The sequence below is a fragment of the Panthera tigris genome, chromosome B3 (assembly GCF_018350195.1).
Source record: "Panthera tigris isolate Pti1 chromosome B3, P.tigris_Pti1_mat1.1, whole genome shotgun sequence".
Lineage (NCBI taxonomy): Eukaryota > Metazoa > Chordata > Mammalia > Carnivora > Felidae > Panthera > Panthera tigris.
Genome location: NC_056665.1, coordinates 38168281 through 38186412, shown reverse-complemented (window position 1 = coordinate 38186412; position 18132 = coordinate 38168281). Strand labels below are relative to the sequence as shown.

General features: G+C 48.7%; 1 protein-coding gene across 3 annotated transcripts in view; it reads left to right on the top strand.

Annotated features, from left to right (window-relative positions):
• Positions 1-18132, top strand: part of SMAD3 (SMAD family member 3) — a 119759-nt gene that overhangs the window by 52476 nt on the left and 49151 nt on the right. The window lies entirely within an intron of this gene.

The window sequence follows — 18132 nt, the reverse complement described above, 5'->3', positions numbered from 1 at the left end:
TCCTGGTCACATTAGTAGCTAAGGGGAGGCCTGGCAGAAATGTTCATGTTTAGGATGCTTTCACATCACAGGGATAAGACTAGTATCTGCCGCAGGGGGGTGTAGAGAGGGCAGAAGGGCTGGGAAGGAAGCAGAATGGAGTTGTTCAGGAATCCAGCATGGAGAAGATGGGATTCCAGGGGTACCACTTGGTCTTATCGGAAGGAGTTAGGCTGGGAAAGTTTAAGTGGATCCGTTAGGCTTTGTAGCAGCTTTGGGACTTGAACTCAGACCTCCCTTTAGAAAAAGTGCATTTTGTTCTTGTCAGAGGGCCTTGAACCTCCACCTGATATGTTGGGCCTCCACCTGGCATGTTTTCAGGCAGGACGTGATGGTATCTGTACTGTAATCAATATTGTTGAAGAGCTTTCGTGCCTCAGTCTGTGCAGAGAGGCTGTGCTGTTTCCTGCAGCCCAGCCCCCCCCTCCGGGTCCTGGCCGAGGGGTGGGAGGGCAGCTCGCCGGCCAGCCCCACTGAGTCACTCTCTGGCCTGGAGCCCGGTGGGGATTTCCACGCGGCCCGTGTTGTCTTCTCCTCGTTTCCTGTCGGTCTGTGACGCAGGCTAGCTGCCAGCAAGTGCTGGGGGGCACTCCTGCCCCGGGCTGCTGCCAGCTGCCTTATGACCCTCGTTAGGCTCCGGGGGCAACTTTCTCCCACTGTGAATGTGTCCCTGCCAGGGTGTGCCTGCTGTCTCCATTCTGCTGGGTGGGCAGCTCCCTGGAGGCCCTGGGGAGGCTAGAGCTGGGGGGAGGGGTAGCCACCCATTAGGATGGATGGTTTTGTTGAGGGGTGAAAGCTTGCTTATGGGGCAGTTTGTCCTGGGTGCTTAGGGTTATAAAAACCCAGCTTGGCCTAAAACGGCTCTCTCTTTTATCTGCTGACAACATTTGTAAGTAAAATAGCAGACTTTTAGCCATTTAGTTTATGCACTTAAAGGAATGATTCCAATAGAATATCTGATCTCTTCGGGTCTTTCTAAAATGTCTATGTATCTGTCAGTTTCTAGTGCCCTCATGTCTTGATGCGAGGATATTCTGCTTAACCAAAAAATCCTCACCTCTTCATGCATTTTCCTCTGGGACTTACTGTGCAAAGCAGTTTATAAATGTTATCCTCCTAGTACTTATCACTACAGTAGAAGGCTATGTTAGGTAATACTGTGGCCCCTGCCCACACGTGGCTGTTTAAATTTCAGTTTAAATTAAAATGGACAATCCAGTTCCTCAGTCACAGCAGCCACACTTCAGATCCTCAGTAACCACGTGGTGTTAGTGGCTACCACATTAGCCAACGTAGAAGAGGTCATTTTCATCATGACAGAAAATTCTAGCACTCGTCTAAGGTCTGAACTTTATAGATGAAGACGTGGAGTCCCACAGAGGTTAAATTGGCTTGTCCACTTATAGCCAGTAAATGGAGGAGTTAGAGTTGAAACCCAGATCTGCCTTATTCCAGAGTCCATCCATCCATTCATTCATTAATCTATCTATTAAAGCACATTTGTGATTAATATTTCACTGGATTCATATAGCAGTCTTTTGTCTAATGACCAAATGAGAGCTTTTTCACTTTGCAAATAAACTAAAGGTTATGCTCTTTTTTTTTTTTTTTTTCTTTTTTCTTTCTTAGAAAAGAGAAATTGGTCTGTAGGCCTTAGGGGCTCTTCAAGTAGCCTGGAGGGTGCAGTTATGGGTGTGTTCTTCTGCCCTTTTCCCAGACCTCATCCAGTTGGGGGTGGCTGGTTTCTGTTGGTGTCCTCACCAGGGACTGAGAGTGAGTAAGGCAGCACTGCTTGCCTCACAGTAATCCTTTGGCCAATTTCCTGTTGGAGGATTTATGGATGTTGGTGATCTCTTAGGGTGAGGGGGTGCCTTTTGTTAAAGCCAAAAGGGGTCTCAGGAAATCTATACTAATTTTGTAGCCAGAAATACTGAGTTCCAGAGAAGGGAGGGGACTTTTGAGGGTCATGCAGGTAGCTAGGATTCTTGAACTTGTTTTCAAGCAGGATTTAGCTGATAATCTTAAGTAATCACTTTATGGTCGGGGAGAGTTTTTCATGGAGAGAAAAACACTGCAGTGATGTTTATGTGGCCTGAGACCATTCCATAGAGTGGAAAAGCACAGGGCTTTGGGGTTGTATAGACCAGCATTCAAATCCTGACCCCACCATTTGGAGATCATGGTACTCCAGCAAATACTTAAACTTCCTGAGTCTCAATTTCCTCATCTGTAAAATAGAGATGAAATAACTCACTGGATTTTTTTTAAGGTTAAATTGCAACATGTGTAAGAGGTTTACCCTTCCTGGCATCTTGTAAATGCTACTTAAATGGTAGCGATTAGCGTTATGATGGTACCATCTCCTCCTAGTATTCTAATCTTCTAGCTTGGTGTCCCACACATAAGGCACTCTGACCTATGGGACACCAAGAAGTTGGGAAACAGGAGAAACTTATTTTGAAATTATCTTTTAATTATATTTCTCAATGATACGTTCAGTGTTTTTCTGCAGCCCTCAGATGTCTTTTCAGGTGGAGGACCTCAAAATTTAAAGTGATAGCTCCAACTGCTAATCTGGAAAATATAACCTATACTTCCCAGGGTATCCAGAAAGTCTAGAAACAGAAGGAAAATGGCGTATTCTGTTTACCAACTCTTTAGAGACCCTGCAGACTAAGACTGACACAAATCCCTGGAAAATAGGTTGATTTTATTTTAAGGCTTTTGTTCCTTTGGAAGAAGAAATTGCTGGTGGCTGTCCTGGGGTGTCTCGGCAACCCAGCTGACCATCCACCTCTGAGGCTCATACAGCTTGCTGACCTCCACCGTAAGAATTCCCTTCATAATCTGGGCCTGAGGGGCTGGTGGGATCCTTTTTTTTCTTTAGAAGAAGAATCTACTATCTTTGGAGAAATGGACTTGAGAGAGGAAAGTAGACAAATACTCCCTGGAAATATTATCATAGGCAATTAGAAAAAGAAGAGCATGTTTCTAATTCTCTTTGGGTAATGGGAATATTCATAAATCAGAGTGCCTCATCAGTCGGTATCACAGTTGATCAGGGCTTTACTTGTGACCGTGTTTGAATAGAAATTAAACATGGCTGTAGGTGAAGTTTCAGCTTTTATTAAAAAATTTTGTTAATGTTTATTCAGGTTTGAGAGCAAGAGAGAGATAGAGCATGAGTGGGGGAGGGGCAGAGAGAGGGAAACACAGAATCCAAAGCAGGCTCCAGGCTCCAAGCTGTCAGCAGAGCAATGACGTGGGGTTCGATCTCGCGAACCGCAAGATCATGACCTTAGCCGAAGTCGGATGCCCAACCGACTGAGCCATCCAGGCTCCCTGAAGTTTCAGCTTTTACTTTGAGCTTTCAAAGATATTTTTCTAGGTTGTGGCCTTAGAGCCCCTTGAAAAACCTCCCAGTGGGGTGCCCAAGTGCAGATGGAAGGAAAGATGTGACATGGGGTCAGACAGGGGGAGGCTGGTAGCCAGAAGATGGCCCTGATTGTGCTGAATTTACCTGGGAGCTGGGCCTGCCCTTTCTGATTCAGAAACCTTACTTTGTCAGGCCTGGAGTCAGACCTGCTGGCTCCCACTAACCTGTAAGAAGCTGAAGCACAAATCAAGCCACTAGTTTATTTGTTGAAAAGTATAACCACTGTGGGGTTATAACCAGGGCGTGTTCTCCTTGTGGGCACCCCACCCAGGAAGCCAAGTGGTCAGAGGCGTGGGTGGATCAGGATTGGGATTGGGGGTGGGGAGAGCCCTGGGAAGCAAGTGCCGGGGGCCCTACTGGCCAGGCAATGCCTGCGTGCAGGGCAGGGCCTGTTCCTGCTGGACAGGCTCGTTTGGCCATGCTTGGGGCTGCCCCTGCACCTCCCAGCCTTGTGCTTTCTGACCATCTGCCTTCTTTAGGGATTGAGACCTGCTGAGGTCAGGTACAGAGAGCCTCTCTGGGGGGATGTTGCTCATCTCTGCTTAGATCCATGCTGGTTTCTAGTGGGATTACCCTGCAAGGCATTTGCTTTTCATTTTCCGCAGTCCCAATGAATGCATGAACCCCTGCCCTCACTGTGACTGCCCAAGCCAGAAATCAGCCCTGTGACCTGGCCTCTTGTAGCCCAGCATAGATTAAGGCCACAGGGACAGGATGATCTGAATTAACCGCTTTTTCGTCTTCCTGGGGCCTTTGCACAACAGAGACATCTGTGATGGCATGCATCCAGAGTGCGTGGTATTTATTTTTGATTTGAAATATGAAAAGCATTTTTTTTTTTTTTTTTTTTAAGACAACTGACTCTCTGAGTCATGCCCAGGGGAGCAAACAGCCTGAAATGTGAGCTGGTGCTTGCTGGATAACAGGACAGGCTGCTGCTGACTTAACTAGCGCTGGGGTTAGGTCACTGCTGGATGAAGTGCACTGACCAAAAGAGCAACATGTGGGCTAGAGCCGCGGGCCGTGGGGTAATTTCTCGCAGCCGCTCGCCTAACCAGGAACCCCACACGCTGGGTTCCCACAGGATGGGCCGGCTGCTTGGAAACCCACACGCGGGCCCATGTTGAGCAATCGCGCTTGAGTAAGAGTTATCTTATTTGGCTCAGTGGGTTATGTGTGGGGGTGTTTGTCGCTGAGCAGCTGTACATTTGACAGGAGCCCCTGGGTCTCCTAGGGGGTTGCTTGGTGGTGGTCTCCTGCGTCCTCTCTTACCAGTAGTATGATTTAAGAATACACGTAACTCCCACGTGTGCGGCCCTTTACAGTTTGCCTTCCCAGCTGCCTTTGTTTCTCAGTGCCATCCTGCCAGGTGGTCCGCACCAATGTTATGATACCCTTTTAAGATCAAGGCATGCGTTGCCGTTCCTGTCCTCTGTGGCTCCATGTGGCAGATCAAGGCCAGAGCCCTGTGCCTAGACCCAAGGCTGTCGGGGCTCCAGGGCCACCCCTTCTCCCAGCCCTCTAATAAAGATGTGGGTTTCCTGGCTTCTCCCTCCACTGCTAATGGAACCCTTGGGGTACCTTATGGGAATATGTATTTTAAACGTGATTTGGGGCGCCTGGGTGGCTCAGTCAGTTAGGTGTCCGACTCTTGGTTTCAGCTCAGGTCCTGACCTCCCGGTTTGTGAATTTGAGCCCCATGTTGGGCTCCACACTGTGGAGCCTGCTTGGGATTCTCTGTCTCTGTCTCTCTCTCTCTCTGCCTCTGTCTCTGTCTCTGTCTCTCTCTCTCTCTCTCTCTCTCTCTCTGCCTCTGACTCAAAAAAAAAAAAAGTACTTCAAGGTGATTCTTAAGGACCTTCATGCTAACGTGGCCCAGTGATTGGCACTGCTTAAACCTCCTAACTCCGGCATTAAATCTGTATGACCTCCTAGAATTTTCTTAAATTTTATGTTGTGTGTTTAGGGACAGTCTCCTTGTATGGAATGCCCACTCCCCAAGGACAGGGACCTTCCCTGTCCTGTCTATGGCTGTATCCCCATGTCCTCTGTCCCGGTGCCTGGGACAGAGCCTGGCACACAGTAGGCCCTCAGTAAATACTTGGTGGGCGAATGAGTATTTTCCTCAGCTTCATGGTTTGTATGGGAGAGTGGACAATGGAATCTCGCGGGGCTGGGTCAACTCTCCTCCTGGCTAGGGTTGTGCCATTTGTACGGCTTTGCTGAGGGTCCGTTAGCTCATCTGAGGAACGGGGGGCAGTGTGCCTCCTTTCCCGCTTCGTGGTGAGGGGGAGAGGAACACTGCCCACACAGGTGCACGCGCTCAGGGTGTCCCCGCACAGGGTAACGGGGGCAGGAGCAGACCGAGGGCTGCAACTCCCTGGTGTCTTGGCAGGAGCAGCAGGGTCATCCCGGTGGTCAGTTTTTCCACTGCCATCAAACAAGATCCATTTAGCTCGCAGACAGACAAGGTGTAGGGCTGGACTCTGTGCCCTGGGCTGAACGTTGGCCACCTCGGGCCTTCAAATCAAGACCAGACACCAGCATAAACCCAGGTGGCTCCAACTTAAAGCCAGGCTCATGAATGCATGAGTAAATATTTACCCTGTCTGAGGTCGAATGTGAACTGTCTACCAGGCGTTTTGTTTTTCTCTTTCTCCTCCCTCTCTGCCTGCTGCCCCCCCATCCCCCGCCCCCTTTTTAAAAAAAGGAAGCCGAGAGGTTGAGAGGTTAAGTGACTGGCTTGACACAGCCATCCATCGGAATGTCTTGTCTGAACCCTGCTCCTCATGCAGGTGCGTCCTCCTCCTTGAAGCCTTCCCAGATTCACTGGCCCACGCTGGCCTTTCCCTTCGCCAAGCTCGACCAGCACACAACATTCTCACTGTGATGGCACAGGTTAGCCAAAAGAAAGGACTGTTCAAGTCAGTACTTGTTTGGTGGGTAGTTGTGTGTAGATCTTGCACAGCCCTCTTATTTTTCCTGTCCTTTGTACACCCTCTTGGGAGTTCCTCAAGACGTATGCTGTCTGTGTGTTCTTTTCCTTTATGGGTTCGAGTGCATATGCCCATCTCCTCACCCGCTCATCCAGCAACACATCCTGACGGTCAGCCTGTCTGGTGTCTGGCTCAGGGCCTTTCCCCACAGGCTAAAGAAGCCTGTGCGTAGTCCCGAGTGGACATCCAGAGCCCAGAGGACCGTGTGGGCTGGAGGTGGCAGGGAGGTGGTTTTAATGGGGTCGGGAGGAGTTGAGTTTCTGCACCTCAGGAACACTCAGTGTTACTAACGAGTTCCTCTGAGGAAAAAAACAAAACAAACAAAACAACCTTATCAGGCCCTTTGCTGTTCACCGGTTCGTTATGTCCACAGGTTCCCACCTGTACCCTGGCCAGGAAGTTCCCAGGCAGGTAACAAAACAGAATCACCTTCCCTACCACTCGGGCTTTTTAAAAATGTGACTAATTCTGAGCTAACCGAGCCTCGGCCAGACATGGACATGGTTATACACGGACTCCATTGGGTGGTGTGTCATTTCTGACTTGCTGGGAAATCCTTTGGTGGTGGGGTGGGGATGGGAAGCAGGGAGCCACTGGACTGGAGTTCTTCTGGGATGTGTATGGTTTTGAGGCCTCACACGGACAAGGAGTGTGGATTATGTGCTTGTCTCATGGACAACAGAGAAGAGCCTGGACTTAGGGTTCAGCTCCCAACTGACCCTGACCTTTCAGTGGCCTGGGGCAAATCACTCAACCTTTCTGAGCCTCTGTTTCCTTCCCTGTAAAATATGGAGAGTAAAGCTTACTGCATGGGTTCTCAGAAGAATTAAATGAGCCATGTATGTTTTTTCATACATGGACGTGGTTCCTGGTGCATAGTGGCCACGTGGTCATTTCTAAAATCTTACAGATCCCCGAGAGTATTTCAGTGTGCACTGTATATTAGGTACTGTGAGGAAAAAATGGAGCTACCAGGGGTCCTTTCTCTAGAGGGAATCAGTCTTTGTGGGGAGAGAAGAACATCTATAACAATAACTATTGATCATTGCCCTAGATGAGTGCCGTGTTATAGAAATATTAATCATGCTACATAAGCAATTTGAAAGCTTCTTATAGCTATGTTAAAATGTAAAAAGAAAAAGGTTAAATTAATTTTCAATTGTATTTTAACAGTATATGAAAAATCCTTCACTCGGCATGTACTTGATATAAAATTTGTTAATGAACTACTTTATTTATTTTTTTTTTTAGATTAAAAAAAATTTTTTTTAATGTTTATTTATTTTTGAGAGATACAGAGCATGAGTAGGAGAGGAGCAGAGAGAGAGGGAGACACAGGCTCCAGGCTCTGAGCTGTCAGCACAGAGCCCGACGTGGGGCTTGAACCCACAAGCTGTGAGATCATGACCTGAGCCAAAGTCAGACGCTTAACCCGACTGAGCCACCCAGGTGCCCCCTTCCTCATGTTCTTTTTTAAAGCCATACTAAGTCTTTGACATTAATGTGTTCTCCACACTTGGAGCACATCTCATTTTGGACTGTCCATATTTCAAGTGTTCAGTAGCCACATGTGGCTGACAGCTGCCCTAATGGATGGCACAGCTCTAGGGTTTGTTAGGTCAGCTAATGTCACCGGCACTTTGGAGGAACAAGGTGCACTCACAGCAGCTGTGACTTGATTGGTTCCACGGCCAGTGAGGGAGCAGAGGGGGGCTGTAGCTCAGGTCTTCTCTCCACTGAGGACCAGGGGGCCTTGCATTGGCTGAGTGTCTGCTGTGTCCCAGGTCCCGTGCTGGACACGCTACCTTTGTTATGCCATTTAAACCTCACAGCAGCCTTGGGAGGTAGGTATCAGAAACGTTTTACAAACAAGGAAACAGGCACAGACGGGCCAAGCAACTTCCCCAAGGTCACAGTCAGAGGCGGAGCTGGAATTTGGGCCTGCTGACTTAAGAGCCTTCCACTCACCTAGCCTCTTTTCCCTGCACAGAGAACGGAGAACTTGCACACTGCGTAGCATTGGGGATGAGTACTCCAGGGCACAAGAGGGTCCCTGGCACATGAGCGCCAGGGCACAAGAGGGGCCCCGTGGCTGGCCTGTTCCAACAGGGGCTTCGGGATGTCCATTCACAAGGCCTGGGCCTGCTTTGCTTGAGGTGATATGCGTGTGTCAAAGCAGCGTTCTGTCTAATACAGGTTCCATCGGAAAGGCACCCTATGCAGACATTGGGAGGCGGGGCTGGTGATAGCTAGTGGGTGTGTGTGGTGGGTGTGGGGAGCTGGTGATGGGCAGCCATGGCAGAGGCCTGGGAGCCGGGGCCCTGCTCCCCCTACCAGCTGGAAATGCCACGCATTTCAAGAGCCTTGAAGCAGCTGAGAGTTTCTGCCTGGGGAGCTCCCAAGAATTCAGGGAGGCTGGTGTTGAGCAAGTTCTTGAATGCGTGTATGACCTCCTGCAGTTACACACTCGCTCATTTAGGAAATACTGACTGAGTACGTGCTTTAAGCAAGAATTATTGGGTGTTATCTTGACCCTGCATACGATACTCTGTGTATCTCTGAGGATGGTTGTCAGAATGGTGAGGCCTCGCCACAGCCCTTGGAGGTACTCACGCTACCCCCACTCCAGTGTAGGAGGCTGAGGCTTGGAGTGAAGGTCTCTATCAAGAGGTTGAATGGCTGCTGAATGGAAGATCTAAGCCCTCAGAACTAAGGGGTTTTGATTCACTTGTCCATCTGTCTGTCTGTCTGTCTATCTAGCCAGCAGTCCGTCGTTGAGCTCTTTCTATTTGCCAGGCATTGAGCTACAGTCTCCAATTTTTGGTTTTTTAATGTACTTGTTTTATTTTCAAGTGCAGTCGCAGCGACTGGATGTTGAATAGTGCTGATGTCTGTTGGGTGCCGGGCACTGGGGATTCCTCCCAAGTCTGTGATCAAGAGGGGGGAACCAAGGCACAGAGACCTGTTGCTCTCTGAGGTCCCACAACTCTGGCAGAGCTGGGGTTTCAGTCCTGGCCTCTGTGGCACCCTGATGTAGCCCCTGTACCTCACTGCTTCTCGATCACTGGGGTCCAGTACTGGTCCTCACCGGTACCTTCTTGTGAAGCCCGGTCTGATCTTCAGTTTTACCAACCATAAGGTGGGGGCAGGGTCAGCCATTCCACCCTCCTCAGAAACCAGCCTTCCCAGGAGATCATGCTTCTTTGGGATACTACCTAAGACTGATGTACTAGTGTGAGAGAGGTAAAGTGTGTGTGCCCCATCAGGGTATCTCTCTCTGTTCCTCTGACCTGCTTCTTTTCACTCATTATACAAGGCATGCATAGGGTATGATCTTCCCTAGACTGGGAGCACTTAGGGCCATCATCTTCCATGGAACCAATAGCCTGCAGAGAACCCAGCCCATAGTGATGGCTACCTGAGAGGTCCTATGCTTTAGAGACATGGGACTCCATCTCATGGAGAATGACCAGCAAACTGTTGACTTCCTAGAGGGAGATACTGAGTCTTAAAGAGGTCAGCCATATGGACCTTGCCGTGTAGGTACATGACAGTGCATCTCCTCGCTCTGTGAGAATGGCAGGTTCCCATGCCGGGAACCTCAGCCTGACCCTCACCATACTTTATAGCACGTGGACACTGAGAATTTAGCACTTGTTGGGTGAATGGCTCTGTCCCCACCACCTGTGCCGGGGGTGTGGCGTGGCTTTGAGAGGAACAGTCTCACTGTTTGCCCTTGTCTGCGATGGAAAATCAAACGGCATGCACACTGCATGGTGTTCGGTCCCCTTAGGAATCCCTTCCTAGGCAGGATGGAGCTAGACCAGGGTGGATGCCTTGTGCCTCCTGTAGGGGACTGCTGATGGGACAGGACCCCCAAGCCCAGCCTTCTGATCCAAGGATCAGGGGTTCTGAGGCTCTGGAATAGGAGGAATTAGAAGGGAAGAGCATTGCATAGGAGGTCTGGGTTCGGTTCCCTGCACCTGCACTTATTAGCTGCTTGACTAGAAGTGTGGCCCCAACCCTCTGAGTTCCCATTTCCGTATTGAGGAAGATGTACTTTTGAGTAGGTTTTTGTTGTTGGCTTTGGAGAAGTGGTACACGCGTCGAATGAGGGGCCGTGCTTCACAGTACTGAATTCCGGGGAAGCATGACTTGAATGTAAGATGGCTTATCATCTGCAAGCTGCTGACACCCTCCACTTGTCATCCTAAGGCAGCGCTGTGTACTTTCTCTCCTTCTAATAAACTCAAGTTGAGCAGAAATCTGCTTCCCTGTAACTTCCCCACCCTTTAGGCCAGCCCACCATTAAGTCTTCTATCCTTTCGGACAATCTACCCTGTCTGCTCAGATTTCTCTCCTCCCTACAAAGCATCATCTGCTTCGTCATCTCCTCTGACCCGTGTCCTGTGCCTCTTCACCCTCCCGGTCACTCCCTTAGAACGCTTGTCCGATTTGGTGATGGCCTATCTGTGTCGCATACAGGACACGATACAGTAGTCTCGCCAAAGCGGCAGAGACCAGGTCTTCCCCGGTGTGGGGTCTGTGCCTCCTCTCTGGGCAGGTTGCTGTGACCATCTGTTTGGAAGGGTGAACTTGACGGCATTTGCCGAGATGCTGGCAGCAATGGGAAGAGCCCTCCTGGACCTGGAATCCGTGTTCTTGCCCAAGGAAAACCATGTTCCCTTCGGCCCGTGTGCGTACTTCCTGGCTTACAGCTGTAATCTTCCACACTGTAACATAAGTTTGCCCCAAATGCCACTATTATATTGCTGCTTTTTCAGAGAAGCTTAATTGGAATTTTTAATGTATTTTTGGGGGGTGGGCTGAGTTGCCATTTGCCTCTAAAAACAATGAGAAGGAAAACAGAGTATGATCTTCTTGCCAGAAATTATGGAGCCAAATCTGAAATTAATTTACAGAGTCATTAGTATTTTCCATTTGTAAACCCAAAAATGAATATAAGTGCAGTTCCTTGTAATTAACTACAAATTAGAACAGGGTTGGGAGGACTTTTCAGGGACCGACAGGAACTCTAGCAGAAGCAGATGGGTGTTGGGGGGGCACCCAAGAGTTGCTTTGGTTTTCACTCAAGTCTGTGATTTTGGGAAAGTAAGACAGACTCAAATATTCTCCCAGAAAAACGCACTTTTCCAACAATCTGAAAACTGGCAGGGACTTCATACTGATCTGTTGTAACCTTCTCATTTTCTGAGTAGGGCAGCTGAGAGATTCAGGGAGTGTAAGTGACTTGCCCAAAGTCACATAGCACAGAACCCATGCTCTGACACTCCGGGCACCACTGCCCCTGCTTCCCAGGTGCTAATCAGCTTGAGCCTTTCTTGTTTCGCATTGAGATGTACTCCTGCCCAGAGTGGTGCTCCCTATTGGACTAGAGGTGATCCGGTCAGAGTCCCCCTCGGCCGTGCACTCAGGGTACAGGTGTAAAATCCTGTGTGTCGCACTTTAAGGAGCCTGGTGAATCCCCAGGCTCACCCCAAGCCAAGCCCCAGCACTGCACACTTAGAATGTGCTGTCGTGTGAGTGAGATCGGCCTGTGGTTAGTTAGCAGGGAATGTGTGTCAGTGTTGAGCTGTTTGCAGCAGGAGCTCTTCCTGGGGCTCCCTAAGCCAGATGAACTGGGTCTTTAAGATGCCATTGAGCCATCAGAGGCCTTTTGAAATGCTGTTCTCACTGACCCACTGGAGGTGAAGCCCTGTGACGTCATCTCCCCCAGTTGTGTGTGTATGCGTGTGTGCGTGTGTTACACAGACTTCAAATTGGCAGAACACTGTGAAAAGCCACTTCTGGGAGTCCCTGGCTACCCTCCATCACTTTTCTTACTAACAGGATGTCTTACTTACTAAAGGCATGATCCCCTTCTTGAAAAGTCTGAAGTCTAGGTATTGGGAAAAATCGTATGCCCACGGGGTTGCTAAGAACCATTATATCAATGGTAAATATTTGCATGTGACTGTGCCGGGCTCTGTTCTAAGAGCACCTAATACAGAGACGTGTGAGACACAGTGGTGCCTCCGTTCTTCTAAAGATGAGGAAACTGAGGTCTGTAGAGGTGAAGTTTAATGTGGTTGTGAGGCAGAGGAGGACACTGGCACCCATGCCCTCAGCCCTTCAGACCCTCCCAGTGTCCTGAGGGGGGGTGGGGGGGAATGCATCCCAGGTGGCCCTGTCTAGGGAAAGCTGCATGGGGAAACTTAAGGAGGTGCAAGGGACAGAGCTGGCCTGATTTTGGAATGGCAGAGACAAGAGAGGGACGCCTGTGTTTTGGAAGGCTCCTTGTCTGTTGCAGTGGTTTGCCATCTGGGTTCTGGCCAACCCATGGGATACTGTGAAGGGTGGCAGGTGGGTTAGCGGAGGAGAGAGGGTGGCCCCAGTGAGTCCCTCTTACTTGGAGGCCCCCTCCCTGTGCCAGAAGTTCAGGGAGGCAGCCCTGGGCCAGCTTGCTTCTCTCTCAGCCGTTGCTGCTTTCATAACCTTGGGCCAGTGGCTTCACCCTTTGGAAGCTCAGCTCCCTCCTTTGGGAAAATAAGGGGTCACAACACCCTTCTTGACTGTTAAGATTAGATGAGCTGATACCCAGAACTTCTTGCAAAGCATCTGGTGCCAAGTAGGCCCTCTTTAAAGAAGAGTTTTCTTTTTTCCCTTCCACTCATTTGTTTTGTTTTTTTTTAAATAAATTTTTCCCCCCATGATAACAAAAATTATAGAAGACAGAGACAAGTTAATATGTTGTTGTCTATACTCTCAGGCCAAGAATTTCCTAAGTGTTTACATTCCAAAGGGCTGTGAACTTGGATTTTCTCTGCTGGGTCTGTGCTGGTTCATACACCCTTTCCACGACATCAGGAGCCTGGCCTTGGTCTATTGTTGTTGGGGTTTTGTGCAGGTACTTTCGTTGTAGCATACAGATGTGAAACATGCACGTTACAGGTAAATTATAACTTGCCCACTTTCCATCAGATTTAACTAATGTTAATGTTTTTCCAGTATTCATTTCAGATATCTGTAATGTCTTCTTTATTAAGAAAAATTAAAAGACTGCTGAAGGTCTCCTGTTACTCCTGCCTTCTTCCTATTCATCTTCCTCCCTCCTCACAGGTGTTTACTCTCCTGGAATTGGTGTGTGTTTTTCCCAGCTGGGATTTTGTAGCCTATTGTTTATGAAGTCAAATTGCCCCCACTGGAATGTGTCTGAACCACCAAAGCAAATGATCAGCATTCGGGAAGAAGCAGCCTGCACACTCAAGGCCAGGAGAGTGTGACTTCAGAAAAAGAATAAACCCACTTGTTCCCAAATGGAAATTCCAAAATTATAAATCCCTTGCCTTTGACTTAAAACTTGACCCCACCCCACTGCGTAATTGCAAATTTGAGCTTGTGCGGTCCTGAGCTCCCAGGGTCATCTGGGCCTTTCATGTGAGTAAATACATTCCGGAGTTGATTATTGTTAGAGCAGGTGTTTTGGCTTTTTTTTGGTAATGCCTCCCCACCCCTCCCCACTGCCTTGATCACAACTGTGACATGTTACTGTTATAGAGAACTTGGAACATACAAAGAAGTAACCCTTAAAATTGTTCACTGCCCTCCTACCCTGACCTCCACCCCAACAGTGGTATCCCCACCCCCCGCCCGCTCTACCCTCCCCACAGTGTGAGGAACTGGAGGTCACTGGGCCTTCCAAGTGGGGCCAGCCCCATGGCTTCTTAGGGTTTCCTAGCAAGCAAGCCTAAACCTGTGTGTGGTCCCCGGAAGAGAGAGGTAGCCACCTGACTAAGGTCAGGTCAGTGACACTGCTAGAACCAGAAGGCCATCTCCTGGTGGCCGAAGGCGTTTTTTCCCACCATGTCTACTCTTCATGGTGCCTGGCCCTGGTCTAGGCACGGTGATAGATGGCCAACGGAGGGGAGGGAGGGGGTCCTGCTTCCTCTTAAGGGAAGTTGGGAGGCGTTCTCCTGGGCTTGACCTTTGACCTAGCTTTACTGAAAATGTCTAGGACATTTTTCATTTTATCATTTTCAACTGACTGCAAGTCAATTTAATACGTCAGCCATTTTCTGCGTACCCACAGTGAAACTATTCTGGAGTTCTTTGTTTTTTTTTAACTGAAATTATTTTCGTTAGCATCAGCTCTTTCACATGTACATTTACAACAAAACTTCTGTTTTGTTTGCTTTCTTGTTGTCGGTACTGATTTTAACTTCTGCCATTTTGAGCTTTTCAACTTTTTTTTTTTTTTTTTTTTTTTTGCCACTGAGCCCAATTCTCCTGGGTAAAACTTTGCATTATGTGAGTTACTGGATTTTTTTTTTCCATCAGGTTTTAGTCCATGACTTTCATTGCCTGCTGCTTTAGCTACTTTCACTTTTATGTTGAGCTTTTTTATCTTTGAGATTTAATTTGTACTTGGGTGGATTTTGCAGTTATTCCTGGTTGCCAAGAAGATAGGATTCTTGGATCCACTGTTTATCGTCAACAAATGTTTCAGGTGTGTGATGTCAGCCATTACCAGTTTTGTTTGGGGTTCGGTCTCTCCAGTACCCTTTTTCTTTCCTGTGGGGGACCGGAATGACAGGTCGAAATGTCTTGTTTTTTTCAAGAGTCGAGAACAAGCTTGTGAGGTATTCTCCCCTCGGATTTCTCCTTTGGGGGGTGTTTGTGCTTTCTTCTTCGTGATAGAGAAAACGGGAGCCCTTAGACGTCAGGCCTCTCCTAGGAAGGGCTGTGTTGTCTGTCTTCAGCTTCCCCTCCTCCTGCCCTGTGACCTTCCAAATTCACACTCCGTGCCCGCACCCTGGGCAAACGTCCGAAGGGGCAGCTCCAGGCCGGTGTGCCGGGAAGCCCAGTGGATGGGGACAAGTGCTCTCTCCTCTGCGGGCTGGTCTCCCTGTTGGTCCACAAGCTTGCTGGCCAGAGAGCTGTTAAAGGCCTTCCGGCTTTATCCCTCTCCGGGTGGGGATGTGCATGCTTGGGGTGTCAGGAAGCCGCTGTTCCCATAGGAAACCCCCTGCGTGAGTGAAGCAGAGGCGTTACTCATGGCCCTCTGCTGGGTTCCGGTGTCCGGGACTCTGCTCCCCCACATGACATCAGGGCCCGGCCTGCCTCTGGAGCTGAATGCGCAGGGAGGGCCTGCTGGCAAAGGTTGCTATTCCTTCTTTCCAGTCATGGCTGCGCTGGGTGGCTTCCCTGGGACAATTGCACCCAAGGGAAGCGAACTCCTCTGTGTAAGTAAACATCCACCTCCCCTCAAAGGAAAGGCCCCTGCTCAGCTTCTCCAGGCAGCCAGAATGGTGCTCTGTGGGTCAGGGCGGTTTTTTTGTTGTTGTTGTTGCTGTTGTTCCTCCGTTTGTCCATCCTTTGATTTTTTTTTTTTTTTTTCTGTCTCCTTCAATTAGGCCTGTGACTGTTTTCAGACGGCTATTTGTGTATACAAGTCATGTCAGCCATCATAATTTGTGTTTGTCTAGATCAATAAAAGCGGCCCTGGCCAAAGCCAGCTGAGAATTTATAAATACCCTTCAACTCCTCCCCTCCCTGAGAGATGGCAAGCCTCCATCCCGTTAACCCTCCAAACCATCGCTGTTGGTTGACTTGATCAGGAAAGATGTGAAATATAATGTCTTTTGATGTGTCTTCTCTTTCGCCTTTTTGTGGGGTTTTATTCAATGTTTCAACAACAGTAGCTGATTGCCCACTTCAGAGCAAAAGCCCTTCCCTGTGCCTGTTTACGGAGTTAACTGAGAGATCAAAGTGTTGGGAACCCATTTAGACACAGATTGTGTCTTCTCTTAGCTCTCCTGCTGCCCAATAAAGTGGGCTTGGGCTTATCTGAGATAGCTACCAAAGGAAGCTCACACACAGATTCTTGTGATATGCTCACTTAGGAAGAAAAGGTGAGGAATTTAAATTCACGTGTATCTTAAGGATTTTTAAGAACCAGCTTTTCTGTGTGGATGGAACTAGAGTGTATTCTGCAAAATAAGTCAGAGAAAGACAAATACATGATTTCACTCGTGTGGAAATTAAGAAACAAAACAGATAAAAATAGGGGAAAGGAAGGAAAAAATAAGATAGGGAGACAAACCGTAAGAGACTCTTAAATACAGGAAATAAAACTGAGGGTTACTGGAGGGGGAGGTGGGCAGGGGGATGGGCTAAATGGGTGATGGGCATTAAGGAGGGCACTTTTGGGATGAGCACTGGGTGTTATATGTAAGTGATGAATCACTAAATTCTATTCCTGAAATCATTATTACACTATATGTTAACTAACTTAGTTCTTTTTTTTTTTTTTTTTAATTTAAATCCAGGTTTTCTTCTGTTTGCTCACATGTGGGAGAAAAATAAGCCTCAGATGCCCTATGATATCTAGTTACATTGGGTTTTTCTATAAAATGTCAAGACAGCAGCACACAGTTTTCTGCCCTGCCTTCCCCTCTGCACAGTCTGTTCTTGCCAGAAGTTTTATGATGGGGAGGGTGCCATTTCTGCTCTCCTCCTCCCTCAGTGAAATCATTCTGTCCCTGGTCTTTAACCCTTAAAAGACTGGGAACGGAAGGCTTTGATGTTAGGGTTAAAATATAAAGCCTCTGCATTGGCCTAGGCTGGAATTCAGGTGTGTTAGGAAGCCTTTAAGAATGCAGCAGCCCCGGGGGTGCCTGGGTGGCTCAGTTGGTTAAGCACCCAACTTCAGCTCAAGTCATGATCTCATGGTCCATGAGTTTGAGCCCTGCATCAGGCTCTGCGCTGATAGCTCAGAGCCTGGAGCCTGATTCTGATTCTGTGTCTCCCTCGTTCTCTGCCCCTCCCCTGCTCATGCTCTGTCTCAAAAATAAATAAACGTTAAGAATGCAGCAGCCCCAGTAGGTTCTGGAGTTGGCTGGGTGTTTCAGTTTGCAATGAAAAACAGCTCACGTTGCCTGCTTTTCCTGCCCTTGTGACTTTGTCAAGCATCCCTCCTAAAGCAAGGTACTTCCTGGCTACACTAAAAGGCCCCAAGATGTTGGGTGACTAGATTCTTTCTTTCTTTTAACTCTGACCCAACTTCACTCAGTTAAAGGTTTGGTAAGTCTGTCTGCAGACATCGGTGTAGACTGACCCCGGCCCCGACAAGTCAATAGGTTTGATCCAGGATGGTGCAAGGTTCTGGAGGAGACAGTAAATCCAAATAGATGACTTATCTCATCATAAAAGCCATCATCCTCTCTTCTAGTCCCCACTGAAAGCAAGGGTGAAGGGGGCAGTGGCCTTAGTTCTCCTTTGACTTCAGGCAAGAGAAACGGTTTCCAGAGGTAGAATTGGTAATCACACTCCTTTCTTCTCCCTAACACTTGCTTGACCTCTGCCCACACCACGTGCACAGTGTAGTCCTGGCCATCCCTCCACAGCCTCCCCCTGGCACTCAATGCCGCAGGCTGTCAGGGGCTGGCCACTGACGCAGCCTGGAGATAGCCATCAGGAAGTGTCCCATGAGCCCTGCCGCGTGTTTGAAGGCATTGTTTGTGGAGCAAACTCCACCAGAAGCTTGCAGTCCTCACGGTGGGAAACTGTGTAGAGAGCAAGTGGCCCTCCTTCTGAGATCTCTGGGTACAGAATCCTCGAGGTGAGGCAGACTGGTCTAGAGCTGGTAGGGGCCCAGGGCGA